Source organism: Manihot esculenta, chromosome 1 (genome assembly GCF_001659605.2).
Source record: "Manihot esculenta cultivar AM560-2 chromosome 1, M.esculenta_v8, whole genome shotgun sequence".
NCBI lineage: Eukaryota > Viridiplantae > Streptophyta > Magnoliopsida > Malpighiales > Euphorbiaceae > Manihot > Manihot esculenta.
This window is the reverse complement of record NC_035161.2, coordinates 25065184-25086857: the sequence shown is the minus strand read 5'-3', so window position 1 is coordinate 25086857 and position 21674 is coordinate 25065184. Positions and strand designations below refer to the sequence as shown.

Here is a 21674-nt window from a genome sequence, read left to right as displayed (position 1 = left end):
ATAAAAAAATTGATAAGAAGAGGACACCTCAAGGGTTTTGTCAAAAAGCAAGTCGATGAAGAACCTCGTTAAGAGCGCTAGATTGCACCAGTACAGAGACCTCGTGGTTCCCTGTTAAAAAATGGATCCAGCATAATAATTAACATGCTAGTAGGGGGAGTAGCCACCAAGATGGGTTGAAGGGGCAAGAAAAGGAGCAAGTAGAGCAAAGATTGTAGCTTGGAAGTGATGAATGTGTCACATCACTTATTGACAATAATTTCATTTTATCCAAAAGAAGCAGAAGGAGTCCAGATCCCACATGACGGTGCCTTAATAGTTGAGGTCATCATTCATAATTTCAAGGTCCAAAAGGTGCTGATAGACGATAGTAGTAAGGTGAACCTATTACCCTATCGAGTTTACCAACAAATGGCCATACCCAAGGAAAAGTTGATGAGGGATCAAGCGCTAATAAAAGGAATAGGGGGAGGACCAGTGGCCGTAGAAGGCAAGGTCAAGTTGGCACTTACGATGGGGCAGGCACCCATCCACTGAACCCACTATGTGGTCTTCTTGGTGGTAAGATTATCACTGCAATACAATGCCATGTTAGGAAGGCCGATGCTATACAACTTTGAGACAGTAACGAGTATTTGGTACCTGACCATGAAATTCCCAATGGGCAAGGCATAAGGGTGGTGAAAGGAAGACAAGACGAGTCTTGAGCTGTCTATATGGAAAATATAGCAGACCATCTAGATGATGAAGAGGAGATAATACTTGATGTAATACCCGGCTAGACTCCGATATCAGAATTTCTACCGTCCGGTGGAATCTCGGATGTCGGAAACCTCTAGAAGGGTAAAATCATGTTTTCATAAAATGTTTCAATGTATTCTAAGGTTTTAAGTAAGAAAGAAATTGAGTTTTAAATGAAAAAGACCATGGAGGCATTTCCAGGTTCGGCTGCCGAACATGGGATAGTTTAGGAGGGCATGTTAGGCTTCCGAATGTGGCTCATGTTCGGCCGCCGAACCTCATGTTCGACCGCCGAACATGCATGTGTTTTGGAGTCGCCTTCGGCTTCCGAAGGTGGCCTGACTTGCCACCTATAAAAGGACCCATGGCCGAAAACGGGCGAGCTTTCTCCCCTATTTTCGGCCAACGGTGAGTCCATGCTCTCCCATGGTTGGTTTTGGTGATTTTTCTCAAATCTTTCAAGTTTTAACGAGTTCTAACTTGGTTTTGAAGAGTTTTGTAGCTAAGATCAAGTTTTAGAAGTTTGGAGGCCCAAGGAGCTAGATCTCTCCCACCTCTGAGTTGGATTGCCTTTCCTCTCAATCTTCAAGAGGTAAGAGTAGATCCTTAGCTCATTTCATGTTTTAAACAAGTTTTATGAAGTTTTTGGGGTAGAAATGCATGTTTAAGTTAGTTGATTGCATGTTAGGGTTAATGTTGAGTTTATGAGTAATGTATGTTGTTTAAGTTGCTTTTGTGTTTGTGTTGGGGTTTAGGATAGTTTGAGACCCCTAAATGCTTATTTGCTTGAGTATGCTTGTTGTAGAATAGGTAAATACATGTTTGAATGGTTTGAGAGGCAAAATGTGCATTGAATGGCTGAGTTCTGCCACTTTGGAAGAACTCAGGTTCGACAGCCGAAGGGACTTTCGGCCGCCGAACCTGCCTGTGGAGGCAAGCCTTTGGCTGCCGAACCCTGCCCCCGAAAGTGGACTTTCGGCTCTGGAGGGGAGATTCGGCCGCCAAACATGCATGAGTTTCGTCTCTGGAAGGGACTTTCGGCCGTTGAAGGTGCCGCTGAAAGTGATTGAGTTTCAGCTCTGGAGGGACTTTCGGCCGCCGAACCTGCCGCCGAAAGTGTCATGTTCAGCCTTCCTTTGCATGTTTTCTATGATTATTTTAAGGTGTTTTAGGGGGTTTTTGGGGAGTATGTTAGAGTCATGTTCATGTATATTTGGTCCCTCATTTGAGTCCACCTGTGTAGGTTCGGACCCGAGGAACCGAGGACCCCAGGACCCCAGCAGTGAGGTAGCTGCTTCAGTGTCTTGTCAGAGCTAGCCTAAGGTGAGTAGAATGACTCTTTATGTTTCAAAGCAAATAATAAATGTTTTAGCATGATTCACGCATCATGAATGCCATGAGATATATTAGGTTGTTTGCATTAGAATTCACAAATATATTGTATTGCATATTATGTTGTGGATGTGGATGAACATTGAGTGATCCATTAGCCCTCGTATGGTATGATATGATATGATGATGACACGGTATGGAAGTCCAGGAAGACCCATTCTACGTCCCTGGCACATTGGAATGTTATGATATGTTATGTAAGAGAAAGACCAGGACCCATTCTACGTTCTAGCACTAATGGAAATGTTGAGGGCTATTGGTGACAAGTTCATCCTTAAGGTGATTTGTCTGTGATGTGATGCATTTCATGAAAGCATGAACTTTAAATATAATGTTTTATTATTCTGCTCACTAGGCTCTAGTAGCTCATCCCATTCCCTTAATCCCCCAAGTTGCAGGTTTGGGATAGAATCAGGAGGTCAGCAAGAATAAAAAGTCATGTTTTATGTAATAGCTAGATGTGGACATGAAAATGATGTAATGTAATGTAATGATGATTATTGAGGTTTAGAGTTGTGCTTGACCCTAGTATGTATGGTTAATCCCTTTGTGTATACATGATCTATGTAATGTGTTAATGATGTTTATGTAAACCAAGCTTAATGTAGGATATGTTATCCCATTGGAGTATTTGATGAGGGCTCCAGTGTGGGGTTTAATGTTTATGATTATGAGTTGTGCATGCCAAGTTAAGCTTGGTAAATGAATGAAAGGAAAAGTTTAAATTTTTATGTATAATGTTGATCATGTATGGGATTAAACAGGTATACGGGATGTATGTTTGGCTTGCTACGGGTCCCGGCGGCCTTAAGCCGATCTGAATCCTAGTGCCGGTAGCGGTCTAGTTTCTGGGTCGTTACACTTGAGGTGATGGAAGTCAGGAGTGAGGATAAGGAATTGAGAACCGACCTACTGAGGCTTTAGTTCAATTTTCGTTGTCAAAAAGCAAAAAGGAGAAAGTCTTTAGCCAAAATTCAGCATTGACAGACCAGCAGAAGAAAATATCAATTGCTTTGATCCAAGGAAATTCCTCAAACTTCTCATGGAATCCATCTGATATGCCAGGCATCAGCCCAAACGTAAAGACACATTGGCTCATTGTGTACCTAGATACACGTCCAGTCCAGCAGAAGAAAAGGTTATATGGGAGAGAGAAGCAATCCCCAATGGGCAAAGAGGTAGAAAGGTTGTCAGAAGTCAGATTCATTCGCGAAGTCATGTGCTCGGATTGGTTAGCTAATCTTGTGTTAGTCAAAAAAGCCAATGACAAATATAGAATGTGTATTGATTTTACCAATTTAAATCAAGCATGTCCCAAAGACTGTTATCCCTTTCATAACATCAATAAATTAGTAGACTCAACTGCAGGTTTTGATTATTTACCCTCTCTTGATGCAATGTCTGAGTACCATCAAATACTAATGGATAAGAATGATGAAGAGAATACTTCTTTCATAATAGATAATGGAACTTACTGCTATAAGGCGATGTCTTTTAGTTTAAAAAATGCTGGAGCAACTTATCAAAGATTAATAAACAAAATATTCAAAAACCAGATTGAGAAGAATGTTGAAGTGTACGTCGATGATATGATAGTAAAAAGCAAGTAATTTGAACAGCATGTTGCAAACTTGAAGGAAGTATTTCTCGTGCTCCGACAATAAAGAATGAAGTTGAACATTGCGAAGTGTGCATTTTTCATTCAAGGAGGGAAGTTCCTAGGGTACATGGTCAGTCACAGGGAGATAGAGCCTAACCCAGCAAAGATATAGGCCCTACTAGATATGTCTACCCCTACTTGTGTGCGCAACATACATAAGTTAACTGGCCGCATAATGGCCCTCAACAGATTCATGTCCAAGTTCGTCGAGAGGTCCCTCCTGTTCTTTAAAAAGCTCATAAAGGTTCCAAATTTTTTATTGACGGAAGACTGCCAGTACCTAAGCTCGACTCATATCCTCAGAAGCCCTAAACCTGGAGAAGAACTGTACATTTATTTGGCCGCGTTAGAGCAAGCAATAAGCGTATTATTGTTGAGGGTAGAGGAAGGAATTTAGAAGCCTGTTTACTACGTTAGTAAAGTATTGAAGGGACCCAAACTCAGATACCTTGGTATTGAGAAGCTGGCTCTGGCTTTGTTAATAGCAGTGAGAAAGTTCAAAGTGTACCTCAATAATCAACAAGGCATAGTGATGATAGATCAACCGTTACGAAAAATGCTACATCTACCTGAAATATCAGGATGCATGTTGGCTTAGTCAATAGAAATAGGACCTTATTACTTACAATATAGACCTTGTACGAAAATCAAAGCACATGTGTTGGCCGACTTTATAGCCGAATGCTCTTTCAATGAGAGTTAGGAGTTGGCGGATGAAAAGGGACTCGTTCACCCTAAAGATTAGAAGGAAGAAGCCAAGCAGGAATAGTTAGACAAAGATCCTGAGTGGAAATTATTTGTTGATGGGTCATCAAACTCGATAGGAAGCAGAGTAGGGATAGTTCTCAAAGGACCATATGGTTTTGCAGCCTCATAGTGCATTGAGATTGAGTTTTCCAGCTTCTAACATCGTGGCTGAATACGAATCTCTAACAAACGATTTGTAGTCGGCAGCAAAGGTAGGGGTAACTGACTTACAAGTTTACAACGACTCACATTTAGTTGTGAATCATATTAAGGGAGTATATCAAGCTAAAGACGAGACGACGCAAAAGTACCTAGCTAGGGTGAAGCGGATAGAAAGAGAATTCTCCAACCTCGGTATACAAATTCAATACTGTCAGATTCCTTATGCTGAAAATGAAGAAGCTGATAAGCTCAGTCGATTGTCAATAGAAGGATTGGGACAACTACCTAAACAAGTGTACGTAGAAGAGATAAGTAGCTGAGTTTTGAAATGTCGCCCTTAGTGATGCAAGTGGGAGTGGAACCGTGCTGGATGGACCCTTTGATCAAGTATCTCAAATAGAGGGAGCTCCCGAAAGATAAGACTAAGGCCAAATGAATCGTAGCGAAGGCAGTAAACTATCAGGTACTGAGGGGGATATTATATAAGAGAGGGGGATCAACCTTATGGCTAAGATGTGTAACCTCGAAGGAAACACTTCAATTCATCACAGAGATACATCAAGGGGTGAGTGGGGCACACGAAGGAGTTGGCACTCTGGTAAAAAAAAAATCTTTAGGAAGGACTATCATTTGCTAAACTTGAAAAAGGAGGTTGAGGAATTTGTTAAAAGATGTGATACATGTCAGAGGTTCAGCAGGGGAATTAACACACTCGCCACACAACAAATGAGCATTTCCAGCCCTTGGCCATTCTCTCAATGGGGAATCGATATATTGGGACTCTTCCCAAAAACGACAGGGTAGAGAAAGTTTATAATAGTGGTGGTGGTGGAATATTTTTCAAAGTGGCCAGAATCATAAGCTATACCCAACATAATAGCAAGAAAAGTTATCGATTTCATATAGGGAAATATAATATGCATGTTTGGAATTCCAAAAACACTGATATCTGACAATGGAAAACTGTCTTATTGTAAAACATTCAGAGAGTTTGTCCAAAATATGGGAATGCAACATCGATTTTCATCCGTAGCTCATCCGCAGACCAATGGGCAAACAGAGGTAATAAATAGGCAATCCTTCAGGGACTAAAAAAGATATTAAACAGGGATAAGAAGAACTGAGCGGACTGCCTAGCATTCTTTGGGCTTATCGAAATTGCGCCAAGAAAAATAATAGGGGAAATCCCTTTCTCCTTGCCTATAGTTCTGAGGCCGTACTATCTGTGGAATTGTAGGTTCTGACTCACAGAGTACAATTTAGTAATGAAGATACTAAAGAAGAAAAGCTGAGGAGTAATCTGGATGTATTGGATGAGTTGAGGGATGAAGTCCACTTGCGCTCAACTGCATACCAACAATGAGTAGCAAGGTACTAAAACCAATGGGTTAAAGAAAGACCTTTTAGGGTTGGGGATTTGGCACTATGAAGGTTAGAAGCAAGTGGGAAATGAGATGGAGTCAAAAAGCTTGCACCAAAATTGGAAGGACCATTCAAGGTAACTAAGGTCATAAGGCCAGGAGTATACAAAATTGAAGATCTAAATGGGAAGGCCCGAATCACACGTATGGAACATCCAACATTTAAAAAGATATTTTCAATAAAAATAGAAATTGATGTATTTTCAAACTTATGTTTTGGATAAATGAAACAAAATGACATGTTTATCCTGAGAAGTGTACTAAAAAATAAAGCCAAGAAGACTTGCAACCACAACAGGCACCAACATCGAACACTGACCTCTAGTGCCAAAAAGCCAAGTTAGCAGTTAAAGCTAAGAAGACATGCAACCATGGCAGGTGTCGGCCTCGAACATTGACTCCTGGTGCTAAAAAGTCAAGTTAGCAGTTAAAGCCAAGAATACCTGTAACCACAGCAGGCGTCGGCCTTAGACATTGACCCTCTGGTGCTAAAAAGCTGAGTTAGCAGTTAAAGCCAAGAAGACTTGAAAACACGACAGTTGTTATACTCGAGCATTGACCCCTAACACCAAAAGGCTAAGTTAATGGCTAGGGATAAAAGGTTTTACAATTTAAGAGAACAATTTGATTAGATGCACTCTAATAGGATATTGATAAAGTTAATTCCTAGTTCACATCGACTCTAGTTCACGTTAGAATTAACTTCGGGGCCACAATATACAATATCAAACTGTTAATATGCATAAACTTCAAATAAACAATTACTTAGGGAAATAGAATAGTTCTTTTCATTTAAATAATTCCCTTCATTCAAAAAATAAAAGGGGACATAAAGCCCTAAACAAGTACTTAAGTACAAGGCAAACTACATATTTATAAAATCTCTAACAGAAGCATCAAGAGAACAAGGAGGAATGGCAGAAGAACCAGCCACATGAGGCTTATCCATTAACCGCAGGGGAGCCTTGGGAATTGGATTATCGTATGTGATCTCATCCCCATCAAAATCAAACTCCACAACTCGAAGATTGGCAAGAGGTGCCTCTGGGGCCTTCTTGCTGCTTTTAAACCTTGATTGAACCCCGTAGGAAACATATGGTAGGCTTCTTCATATATATGCTTCCTATGCTCCTCAGAGTTCTTAAATTCACGAACCCGTTCCTTAGCCACGGAGGCAGCCTGTAATACTCAGCTAAACTCCAGCATTGAAATTCTCACTTTCGATGTAATCTCCATTGCAATTCAGAATCTCGAAGCTGAAATCTTTATAAGGGTCAAATAGGATTTTCATAAAATGAATTTGAGTTTTTTTGAAATGGTTTTAAGGTTCAGCCGCCGAAGGTGGTTTCTCCAGCCACCTATAAAAGGCCTCTAGCCCGAAAATCGAGAGAACTTTTCTCCATATTCGAGCAGAGGTAAGCCCATGTCCTGTTCTTGAGGTTCTTGCTGAATCTTTGCTTCAATTCCTTGGAAAATTCACAAGTTTTTACCTTGTTGTTGAAGATTCGGATTGGAACTTCAATCTTAGCTTTGGAGACCTTCGAAAAGCTTTTCCCCCTCTTCCTTCAAATGGTTTTTGTTGTGTATTCCATTGTCCTCAAGAGGTAAGTTGACCCTTGCTTCTCCTATGTTTTCTGAAGTTTTTAAACCAAGGTTTCGGCAAGTTATTAGATGTTTCCAAGAAGTTTTGTTAATGCATGCATGTTGAATATGCCTAAGATGAAAAGTTGTGTTAGTTTTGTTGAGGGATGTGTTCTCTTAGGTTTTTGATGATGCATGTGAGGTTTAGGCTAGATCTGGTTGTCCTTTATGCATGTTGAGAGCGTGCATTTGGTTTCTGAAGTATTGCATGTGAGAAAGGAAGTTTTTGGTGGCTGTGAGTATAGGGCAGAATCGGGTTCTGCCTTGCTGGACAACCCAGGTTTGGCGGCCGAACCTGCTTGTGGAGGCAACCTTTTGGCCGCTTAACCTGCCTTCGAAGGTTTCAACCTTTGGATCTGTGTGGGGCTTTACACCGCCGAACCTGCCCCTGAAGGTTTGGCTTTCGGATCTCTGACAGGCCTTCGACCACTGAACCCGCTTCCGAAAGTTTGGACTTTCGGATCTGTGAGGGACCCTTGGCCGTCGAACCTGCCACCAAAAGTCTCCTGTCCAGCCTTTTTCTATTTGTTTTCTATGTATGTTTTGGTATGTTTATAGGGGTTTCTTGGGAGTTTTTTAGAGTATTGTAAAAGTTATGTTTGGTCCCTCATTTGAGTCCATTTATGTAAGATCAGACTTGGGAGACTGTAGAAGCCAGCAATGAGATAACTGCATCAGTTTTAGGCGAGTATCAGTCAGAGGTAAGTAGAACTAAACCGATCTATAATTTTAAAGAAATCAAACTTTTTAAGCATGCTCATGCATCACGAATGCCATGTATATGTAATTAGGTTGTTTGTATTAGAATTCACAAATATGATGCACTGCATATTTTATTTGTTGTTGTGAATGGATGTTGGATGACCCACTAGCCCTCGAGTATGATGCGATATGCTATGACGGATATGAAAAGACCAGGGTTGCCCATTCTACGCTCTTGGCACTATGTAAGAGAAAGACCAGGGCTGTCCATTCTACGCTCTTGGCATTATGGTTATGATATGATATGTTTAAGAGGAAGTCCTGAGGAGCACTCTTCGTGGGCCAGGCATTAATAGAATCTGTAGAGGGTTACTAGTGATAAATCCATATTGATGTGAATTGTTTGTATTGTGACACATTTCTTATGATCATATATTTATTAAACCATTTTTTTGTTCTGCTCACTAGGCTCTTGTAGCTTATCCCTTTCCCCTAACCCTAGGTTTGCAGGATCAGAGTTAGCTTAAGAAAGTCGGCTGAGTTGCTGGTATAGTCTATTGTAACAGTATAGATGTGGACATGCATTGTTTTATGGTTTTAGAATTGTGCTTTGCCCTAGTGTTTATCCTTGTAATCCTTGTTTACATGATCCTTATATAAAAGTTTTAAGTATGAGTTTATATTTGAACTAAGCTTGAGGCATGTGATGTTTACCATACTGGAGCATTTGATGAGAGCTCTAGTATGGGTTTTATGTTTTCAGTTCTGATACATGCACAGGTATAGCCTTGGTTCGTGAAATGTTTAGGTTTTTTGTTATCGTGTGATCATGTATGGGATTTTATCAGGTATAGCAGGATGTATAGTAGGCTTGCTACGGGCTCCGGTAAAGATTTGAACCCTAGCGCAGATAGTGGTCCAGTTTTTCGGGTCGTTACACAGCCCTATCCTTGGCAGCCCATAAAAGGGAGGCACATCTATCCTTTAGAACCTTTATTTCTTGGCCAAACTGTTGTTGCCTAAGTTGAGAATCCTGGAAGGTTTTCTGAAGGGCATTCACCTCTTCCCTACTCTTGGACAGTTCTCTTTGAAGAATGACTTTACTAGCTATAGCCTCATCACATTCTTTAGTGACCAACTTTAAAGTCGATAAATGAGTTAAGGCCTCTTCCCATTGATGTTTTGCAGAAACCCTTAGGAGAGCAGACTAATTGATCAAATCAAAATTAGGCTCATTTTTCATATTATTATTGATATTAAATTATATATTTTCTATCTAATTTTGTGGTTTTAATCTTGTTTTGTAGAAAAGGGTGTAAAATGGTAAAATAGTGAAAAATGGCCTTAAACCCTCAAGAAATGGCTAAGGAAGCTGTCCAAAGAGAATGGAAGAGAAATCCAAGAGATCAAGTTTGGTGTGCCAAGATCAGTTTGCCCAAACAACAGCCCAAACCAAGCTACAGCAGAAAACGGAGAAGGATAAAGAGTAGTTCAGAATTGCTATTTGACCAGCTATTTGCCCAAACAAATCCCGCAGAGCAGAGACAGAGAAATAGATAGCACGGAACTGGTTGTTTGACCAAACAGCCGGACAAACAAATTTTTGCAGCAGAAAGCAGTAGAAAAGCGGAAAACCAGAATTTCAAACTCTCAAAAGTCTATCCTATCCCAAACACCTCAGGACACCTCAGCAGCACCTTAAAACACCTCAGCAACAGAATCCCGCCCATCAAGGAGTCCAAATCACAAGGAAACTCAATTGCAAAAGGAATTGAAATCCGAATTGGAAAAGAAATCCATAAAATCAAGGGATAACCTAGGGCTCCACATTCAGCTATAAAAGAGACAGCCGTCCAGCAGCCAAGAGACTGAACTTTTTTGGGGAGATCACCTCCAGCAACTCGCCGCACCTCCAGCAGCCACCTAGCAGGCTGAATTGCCCTTCTTGCTTTCTTTCTTTGTTGTTGATATTAGTTTCAGCCATGAGTGGCTGAAACCTTATTTTCTAGTTGAAAATTAGGTGAAATTTCAGTTTGTTAATGGATTGAGAGATCTGAACTTATCATGTTCATCTTTTATTTATCAATATTTATACAATTTCATGCTTAATTCTATTGTTACTTTGTTGTTTAGATCAATAGGGCCCATTGATTATTGATTGCAAAGTAATAATTTATTAGTTTGGGTAGTTTGAAGTCCGTAATTGCTCGAACTATTCAAACACAAATAACTCTTGGTGTAAACTCTTGGTGTAAAAACCAAGGAGATTGCATAATCTAGCCCAAGATCGCCATACGTTTGTTAGCTAGAATTAGGTCTCTCTATTCCTTAATGCAATTAACAGTTGTATGAATCTAAAGCCCCAAGGACGTTCTTTGGCAACTTGTTGATTAGTGATTAATTAGCAAACGTTTTCTAGTTAATCTATGCCTAATGAGGGATATGGTGATGAGAAGCGTCTTCCACCCCCATAACTAATTTATTGAGTCAAATAAAAGAATCTAAGTGTCAATGATCAATCCCAACAACTGAAACGGATCTAATACTTCAACTAGAATCTCTTCATTATTGAATTTCTTATACTTATTTATTATTTACTTTACTTTATTGCTTTTAAATCTAGTTTAGTTCATCAAAATTCAAAATCCCCTTTTTTATTTTTATTTTCAATTGCTTTACTTGGTTGTTGATAAGAGAAATAAGTAAGTATCAATTCCCTGTGGATTCGATCATTTCACCACTATCTACAGTCGTAAAATTGTGGATGACTAAAAATGTTATTTTTGACCGGTCTCGACAACCGCACAGTCACTACTCAAGGTCTTTGTTCAAGGCATCCATATTACAGTGAAGGTTAGAAACTTCTCCTTTCAGCTCGATAATGTACTCACGGTAGGTAGCAGTGATCATCAAATTCCCATCCCTGTGGGATTCTTCGATCTGATGATCAATTAAACTCATTACTGCATGATTTCTTATTTCGATCGCCAACTAAGTGCTCAAAGCCTGTACGGTGATAAAAACAGTTAAGTAATAGATAAATTTGATGATTTCATAAAAACAAACTGAGAAAGTATCATATCATAAAAATCAGCACTCGGAAGCTCCCTTCAAGATCCCCATGTGGTCAGGAGCTACAGGCATCATGCTGCGTGGTGGTTCTGATCGAATTGCACATAACACCCAAAAATCGAGGGTCGAAAACATGAATTGATCCCTCAAAAACCTTGTTGTAGATTAGATCCTCCATGGACGCTGAAGAGGACTCTTCACCAACTTCAGGGGCAAGGGAACCTCCACTGCAAGGCACATCGCGAGCTGAACTCAACAAGACAGACGCCTTGGGGATCTTTTTGCCTTTACTTTGAATGGGCAATAGGGCACTTGGGGAATGATCAAAAGTCCTAGGATGCTTATCAATAGGGCTACTGATATGCGGACCCATCTCAATTGACCATTTAGCATGCCTATTTGAAGGTGGAGTATCACTCTCAGTACTTAATCTGATTCGCTGACCTTGACGACATTTGTAGGAACCAGGTCAAGCTGGACACTGGGTGAACCTTGTGAGGACTGAGTAGAAACCAACACAGGCCTCGACGTGATAGGAGTAGCAGCAACACTATGAAAGACGTCCCTGGTGACGTTTGCGATACTTTGGCCTACATTGAAGGCCTTCAAAGTATCTTGCATATTCTCCTGAGATAAGGTAAAGTTCTTAGAAAACTGGAGCTTGTCTTAAGAAAAAAAGTGAGGCGGTTGCGCTTACAACAATTATTTCGATGTTTAAATCAGTAAACTGAAAAAAAGACGAGTGCAATGAATTATTTAAAATTCAAAAGTAATTGTGTAAAACTGTGTACATTAATATATGTGTTCATCATCTTTTATACTATAAAAAAATAGAGTTAATTATCTGAAAATCTAATTAATACCGACTAGTAGCAATAAGATCCTGCAATTATAGGTGTAATGAGATCTACTGAATTGTATTATCTAACGATAACTTTCTACGAAATCTCGTCCTGTTGTGAAGGACGCGAGCCTTGACAAAAAACCGAGAACTACAGTATGCAGGTTTTTCTTTCTATTAACGAAACCACATATCATTTGATTTGAATTTTACCACGTGATCTTATCTTATAGTGACCACTCATATTTTTATTTTGAACAATTATTGTGTTATATCAAATATTGAAAACGATTTTAATATTAAATTATATGTTAAAATACATTATGTTATATAATATATTTTATATGAATAAATATTGTTAATCTGTTTTTTTTTATTAAGAGAAAGGAGATATTAATAGAATATGACGCAATGAAATATTTTGTGAGGTGAGGAAAATGTGGGCATGTATCTTTCTGATGCAAAGAATATTTTATGCCCACATAAACAAGTAACATATATATAAGAGAAGATCATCTTTATGGAGAATGTTTTGAATTGGCTGCTTGCTTGTTTCATAATGAATCATAACATTTGATAGAAGATAAGCTCTTGCATTTCATCAACCACCTTATTATTGGTTGGCAGGACCTGAATTGTTGATTTTGGTCGGATTTGCCCTTGTTGATTGGTGTTGGAAGTTACAACGAGTAATTTTAGGCGTCGGAGTGTTAGCAATCTTAAAATGGCTCCTCAATAACTACTATATACTGAAAATTGCATGGTGTTGCTTTTTCTATTTGGTGGCGATTGCGATGAGACTGAAGCTTTGTTTGGAAGGATATGCGATTTTCCGTTCTCATTAGTTTCTTATTGGCTAAATAGCTTTTGATGATATTTTTCTATGATATTTTAAGTGTTTTTAGCTTTCTTTCAGTGTTTTATTGATAAACTGATATTGGTTAAGTTTTTTTTTAAACATATAAATCAGTAGTTGTTGATGTTTTAATTTCTGATAAGAATTAGACATGTGTATACTTTTCAAATAAACTTTTAGTTAAAACTATATGATTTAAATATAAAACGACAATATTTTATTTTGTGTTTCCCAATTAAATATTTTTCATTAGTATTTGTAATAAAATTAAATATATTTTTATTTACAAGAAGAGATATTATTATTTTTTTGATAAATTTGTAAGTTTTTTTATAATTTGATACTTCATGAAAAATAAAAGACTAAAAAATTTAATTGTAAAAGTTGATAAATTACATTAAATAATTAATTTTTTTTAATCTCTTAAAATTTTCTATAAAATTTATAATGTTAGTTAAAAGTTATATGATTTAAACTTAGAACACTAGTATCTTATTTTGTCATTACCTAATTTATTTTTTTATTAATATTTATAATGGAATTATGCATTTTTTATTTACGCGAATAAATGTTATTTTCCATTAAATTTATAAGTTCTTTTTTTAATTTTAAACTGCAAAAAATGGTAAACTTTTACAAAATTTATTTGTAAGAGTTGATAAATTACGTTAAATAATTAGGTTTTTTACACTCACTTAAAATCTTCCACAAAATTTATAAATTTGTAAACTTTAGCTAAAGTTTACAAATAAGATATTTTATTTCACCAGCTAATTTAATATTTTTATTAATATTTATAATAATTTTTTTATTTATGTAAAATAGATATTATTTTTCGTTAATTTTGTAAATTTTTTTCATTTCCTACTTCGCAGAAATAATAGACTTTTAAGATCAAGTTGATAAATTACATTAAATAACTAAGTTTTCTGATTATGGATTACTTTTTTTTTTTTTAATTCCTCTTATATTAATTGAGATTATGTGTATCTAAACTCTCTCTCTCTAGGGTAGAGATGCAATAATTCAATTAAACATGGTTTTGTTTTTATTTAATTTAATAATAAGGTATTTTATTGTTTTGATTCTTTGGCTTTGGCTTGTATTTTTAACACCGGCATTTCGTTGGAATGATCAAGTGATGTATCAAAAATTGAATTTAGTGTGAGAAAATCAAGACTTTGAACTTTGGATATTTAATATAGATATAGACTAGAATCCTTTAAGAAATTTAATAAAATTAACAAAGAATTTAATAGATTTTAATCAGACTAATTTTCAATTAGTTTGGTTAGAGTATATGTTTTGAGTTTTCAGAGAGAATATTAGAATAATTAGGATTTTTCTTTTTTTTTAAAGGTAATTTATTTTTAATTAAATGTATAATTAATGTGAAATTCTTATTTAGACAAGATTATATGAATCTATAGTGTAAATATATAAAATTTCATATCGATTTGATAAGTTAAGGAGATCGATTCTAAAGACAATTCATAATATCTAAACTAACAAGATAAACGTTGCTGGAGTATAGAGAAGTGGATGGAGCAAATAATGCATTAAGAATCCCTTAAATGCATGAAATGTGGGATGAGGATCGTGTCTTGAAAACGTGACCACCAACTGGAAGTCTTAATTGCTATTTTTCTATTATTTCATTATTGTCCTTTATTTATGGGTCATGCTCTCATTCTTTAGAGTCATGAACTAAAAATTAAGAGTAGATGTTAGTTTTTTGTTTGTATTTAAACTCTTCTTTGTTGTAAAGTAACACAAGCTTATTCCTAATCAAATAGTGGTTCATTCTCACCCTAAGTAGAATCATATTGCAATCTAAATTCTTATAAATCTGACTGAGACCTATCATTGGTATCAAAACCATGGAAACAAACACCCTAAGTAGAATTATATTACAATCTAAATTCTTATAAATCTAACTGAGACCTATCATTGGTATCAAAGCCATGGGAACAAACAAAGAGCATATTGAAAACTTGGAGGTTGGCTTCGGTGGGTTACAAACCAGTGTCTCGATTAGAAGAATGCATGAACAACAAACTGCAGCAATTGGAAAATGCCATAGTCAATATCTCTAAATTGCTTATAACACCTTGGAACTCATCCTCAACCATCCCTACTAAACCAACAGCAAGTTCCACAATCCCCCATCTCACTTTCATCAAAAAAGAAACTCAAAATATTCATGAAGGAGGTAGACAGCAGTTCATGTTGAAACTGGCGAAGTTAGGGTTTCCACGATTTTTTCGTGATGATCCAATAGAATAGTTCACCAAAGCGGAGCAATTCTTTGAGTACCAGAGCACTATAAAGTCACAGAAAGTATCACTGGCATCCTTCCATTTGGGAGGCGAGGCGAACTAATAATGGCAGTGGCTTCGACGATCATACTAAGAAAAAGGCAAGGAAATGACGTGGAAAGTATTTCAGGAGGAACTTTGGGCATATTTTTTGGACCTATTGAATGTGAAAATTATGATGAGGCCCTTTCCAAAATTCGACAAGAGGGGACCCTGCGAGACTGCAAAAGAGAATTTGAAGAACTTGGAAACCGAGTTCATAGGTGGACATAGAAGGCGTTAGTGGAAACTTTCATGGGCGGATTGAAACCATAAATATTTGAAGGTGTTCGAATGTTTAGATAAAAAATGTTGAAAGAAGCAATTAATTTAGCTCGCATGAGGGATGACCAATTATAGTGACAAAGAAAAGTTATAAGGATTCTAGATCGTTCTTTGACCAAATCTTCTGCTTTAACGAAACCACGAGCCACCACCATGAAAAGGCTCTCATGGGATGAAATGCAAAAGCGAAAGTCCCTCAGATTATGTTTCAACTGTGATGAAAAATTCTCTCCTGGACATTGATGCAAAACACCTCAGCTACTCGTTTTGGAAGCATATGCCGACTGTTGTGAGGAAAATGATGGAGACGACGCCTTTGTAATACTACTCGAAATTTTGTTGCATGCTTTTTCCGGATGGATAACTCATAAAATAATGAGTGGTGAGTCTTGATAGACAGTGGTTCCACACATAATTTTATGAGCGAAAGAATAGCCAACATGTTACAATTGCCCATTGCACCTATTAACCTGTTTGAAGTTAGAGTAGCTAACGGAAAATCATTAATATGCCAAGGCATATTCGATAATATGTCTATCAATATCTAAGGTATTCCGTTCAAACTCATACTCTATGCACTTCCCTTAATTGGATTGGATGTGGCTTTAGGGGTTCAATTAGTGTTAATAGGGCTAATTAGACCCATCATGATATGGCACATTTATTGAAGAAATACAGTAATTTATTCTTGGAGCCCACACAGCTACCGCCTCAGAGGAAAATTGACAACCACATCAACTTAAAGGATGACACTGAACCTGTTAATATCATAATCTACAGGTATGGCTATTTTCAAAAAGCTGAAATTGAGAAATAAGTTCATGACATGTTAAAATTGGGGCTAATTAGACTTAGTACTAGTCCATTTCCATCACCTGTCTTATTGGTTAAAAAGAAAGATGGCACATGGCGATTCTATACTGATACCCTTAACGCTGTAACCATCAAAGATAGATTTTCAATATCAACTGTGTAAGACATGCTCAATGAACTTTATCGAACTCAATTTTTTACTAAATTAGACTTATGAGCCGGCTATCACCAGGTACGAGTCCGTTCTCCTAACATTCATAAAACTGCTTTTCGCACTCATAATGGGCATTACGAATATTTGGTTATGCCATTTAGATCAAATGCCTCATCAACTTTCCAAGCCATTATGAATTCCATATCTCGTCCCTACCTCTGCAAATTCATACGTGTTTTTTTATGACATCCTAATTTATAACCCTAATTAGACTATGCATATTGAACATATTCACCAAGCTTTTGAAATATTAAGGCAACATACATTCTCAATTAAAACTACCAAATGTGCATTTGGTTTGCAAGAACTGGAATGCTTGGGTCATCTTGTCACTCTACAGAGAGTTAAAGTAGATCAGAAAAAATTGATGTTATTCTTAAGTGGCTTAAACTACTAATATCTCTGAATTACGTGGCTTCCTAGGACTCACAGGTTATTACAGAAAGTTTGTATGTAATTATGGCGTCATTGCCCGTCCATTCACTAATCTTCTAAAAAAGGGCAAGTTTGAATGGGCACCAAAAACTGAACTTGCTTTCCAAAAACTTAAGGAGGCCATGACCACTACACCAACACTTGCCATGCCCAAATTTAACGTGTCTTTCATCATCAAAACAGATGCCTCCAATGATGGAATCAATATAGTGCTCACTCAACAAGCCAAACTCGTCGCCTTCATGAGTAAGGCTTTGGGTGTTTAAAAAGAGCTTAGTCAATTTATGTAAAAGAAATATTGGCCATTATTCATGCCATCCAAACATGGAGACCCTATCTTCTTGGACATAAATTCTATATCTACACTAATCATAAGAGTCTCAAGCATTTATTAGAACAACGCATCACTACACCTAAACAATTAAAATGGGTTGCGAAGCTGCTTAAATATGATTATGAAATCTCATATAAATCAAGCAAGGAGAACAGTGCAGCTGATGTATTATTGTGCATTGCAGGGAGCCCATGTCTTGCAGCCATATTTGTTGCGCACTGACCTGTGGGGGTGCATTAAGAAGGAAGCAGCAGAAAATCGTTACATGCAGAGCATTGCCAAACTCGCCACCAAGAATCCAGGTCAACCCTTACAGCTGGCATAATAGCCTACTTTGCTATAAAAATCGAGTGGTTGTATCGCCTAAATCTACTGTGGTTTAGCTACTTTAGCATGAATTTCACAATTCACCAATTGGAGGACATTCAAGGTCTTATGAATATACAAACGGATCACACACTAATTTTATTAGCCCTCTATGTATTAAGCCATGAAGCAACATGTTGCGTCTTGTGAAACATGTTAATGTACCAAAGCAAAAACATTATCACTAGTAGGACTCCTTTAACTCTTGCCCATTCCATGTCAAGTATGGATGACATTATACTAGATTTCATGAAGGACTTCCCACCTCAAATGGCAAAAATCCTATACTCATGGTGGTAGACAAGTTGAGCAAATATGCCCATTTCATGGCATTAACACACCCATATATAGCAAAATTCGTTGATGAAAACTTCATTGAATGAGTTGTCAAGTTATATGGTATGCCTCAACCATCATTAATGATCGAGATCAATTTTTTATGAGTAAATTTTGGTAGGAATTCTTTCACTCATTTGGTACTCAACTAAAAATGAGTTCTACTTATCACCCCAAATGAATGATTAGACAAAAGTATTGAGTCATTGTCTTGAACTATATTTGCATTGCATTGCATTGCTTTGTCTATCAACAACCCCACAAATGGCAGTACTTTGAGCAGAATACTGGTACAATACAACTATCCTGCCTCCATCGATATGTCTCCCTTCCAAGCTCTTTATAGCAAACTACCACCAATCATTCCTCAATATCAGGACAACACCTATCCAGTTAATGATGTAGATAAACAATTACTAGGCTAAGATCTCTTATTGCAATAACTCAAAATCAACTTGCATGTTGCTAACAACCAAATGAAATAACTTGTCGATGACAAATGGAGTGACGTGGAGTTTTCGGTGGGTGACTGGGTCTTTCTCAAACTCCACCCATATAAGCAACATTCACTATTTAAATGAACATATCAAAAATTGGCCAGTAAATTCTATGGCTTGCACCAGATTACAGAACGAATTGGTCCAATAGCATATAAGTTGCAACTGCTTGAAGGAGCACGAATTCATCCAATGTTTCATGTGTCCCTTTTAAAGAAAAAATAAATAAAAGACACTACTTCGCTAAGCACCAACAGGCCACCAATGAACGATGTTGGAGAAATGACACTTGAACCTGACTCAATTCTAGATGTTCGTTGGGCAAAAAAGGATCCAAAATAGTGGAACAAAGATTGGTTAAGTGGAAGAACCTACCACTCGCGGATGTAACGTGGGAGGATTCATAGGCGCTGCACAATCGCTTTCTCCATCTCGACCTTGAGGACAAAGTTCATGTTCCACAAAGGGGTAATGATAAGCTAAGGAAGTCCGCGCATGTGCCTAAAGACAATCCATGATATCTTGACAAATAAGATAAACGTGGGTAGAGTAGAGGGAAATGGATGGAGTAGATGGAAATGGATGGAGTAGATAATGCATTAAGAATCCCTTAAGTGCATGGAATGTGGGATGAGAATCATGCCTTGAAAACGTGGCCACCAACTTTAAGTCTTAGTTGTTGTTTTTCCGTTGTTTCATTGTTGTCCTTTATTTATGGGTCATGCTCTCATTTTTTAGAGTCATGGGCTGAAAATTAAGAGCATGTGTTGATTTTTTATTTGTATTTAATGTATTTAAACTCTTCTTTGTTGTAAATGAGGGTAAATTTATTCTTAACCAAATAGTGGTTCATTCTCACCCTAAGTATAATCATATTACAATCTAAATTCTTATAACTTTGACTAGGATCTATCAGGGTTCTACTCCCATTTTACACTAAAAATCTATAAAAATCTAATATAGACATTTGATTTACATACTATAGTCAATCGATGTTGTGAACCACTACGACTAGAGGCTTTCTCCTTTTTACAGTTGAATTTTTGTATTTGATTAAATCATAGCTCATACTTTAATTTTTGAATTTTTAGCTTAAAATAAGTTTAAGTTTAGTTGTTTAAATAATTATAGTAACTAATTTTAACGATTAACATGATTTTTTTTTCATCACATCATCATAATATTTATCAACTATTTTGCATATTTTCATAAATCGTAATAAAAGAGGTTAATTTCTCTCTCTCATATGTGACAACATTAAAAAACATCACTTCAAATGCATAGTAATAACATTAAGAGTAAACTATTATTTTTAACCAAATGTTTTTATCAATTTTTAATTTTAGCCAATTTTTTTATATATAATTTTAGTAAAATTAAAATGGTTAACAATTTTAGCCAAAAGTCAATTAGGATTAGAATTTGCTTGTGGCATATGGAATGAGCAAAGAAAACAATATTTTAATGTAAGTCCCACATGGTATAATATGATAAATTCTTATTTTAGCTGAACCTTTATACAAATTATCAATTTTAATTAATTCTTTTATTTTTCTATAAATTTTAACCAAAAGATAAAAAAAAATATAATAGAAACAAATGATTAATTTTTTTAATCAGTTATCCTATTAGGTAAAAAATATATTTTTTACAATTGCACCTACCTAAATATAGTTTGATACAATAAAATCAGCAATTTATAATAGGACAAAGATATTTTATTGTCATATAAAAATAAGTTCTTTTTTCACTCTCAATTAAAATTGACGCAATCTCATAAATTACTTTTATTAATAAATTTCCTATTCTAAATTTACTACTTACAGATATTAAAAATAAACCTCTTGATATAAATTATTTTAGTCAAAGTCTAATTTTTATCTTGTTTTTATCCACTGTTAAGTTATACTTAATTTGTAAATAAATTTTTAACAATTTTAGGCTAAATTAGTACTAATTTTGTATAGTGTAGTCCTAGAATGGTTTCATTGAACTATTTTTATTTTTTTTATTTTGACAAATTACTGCACGAACATGCCGTGATTCGGGTAAATATGAAAATTTTAGTTAAATTGAAAAAATAATTGACTAAAATTGTGTAAAAATTGAGTTAAAATATATAGTTTATCTTTAGTAAAATAGACCCCACAATATTAAACTATATTTTTGTTAACTCAACATGACTCCTACACATACTCCAACCCTTCGATTAAAATTATTAATAATCTTCTTAATTTGGTTAAAACTGTAAAAAAAAATAATTGGCTAAAATTAAAAAACGATATAAAAATTTGACTAAAAATAATAATTTAGCCTAATCTTAATTATTGCATTCTCATATCTAACCGGATGATTAGTGCATTAGCCGAACCTTAGAGGGTTTTAGTTTCAAGACCCAATCCCCTCTCCTTGTAAGAAAAAAGAAAAAAAACTTAATTACTAGAAATATTTTAAAAAAAATATATAATTTTCAATAGAAAATAAGAAAAAATATCAAATGTGTTTATTTATTAATAAAGAAAAATAAATACTTAATCTATATAATAAGAAAAAACTCATTAATTAGTTTCTCAATTTAAAAAAATATATTAAACATAAATAACATGTTAAAAAATCTATTAATCAGTCATTTCGTTAATTTTGCTATTAAATATTTTATTATTTAGTCTATATAATTTTAAAAAATTTATTGATTGGCCCTCAAATTTATAAAATATTTACTAATTACTTCATCCGTATTAAAGGCATTTTATACTTTTTTTGCAATACTTAACTACTAAAACTAATGAAAAGACTAACTAG

The 21674-nt window shown here is 36.0% G+C and overlaps 1 pseudogene; it reads right to left on the bottom strand.

Annotated features, from left to right (window-relative positions):
- Window positions 1-21674, bottom strand: part of LOC122723802 — a 100944-nt pseudogene that overhangs the window by 35381 nt on the left and 43889 nt on the right.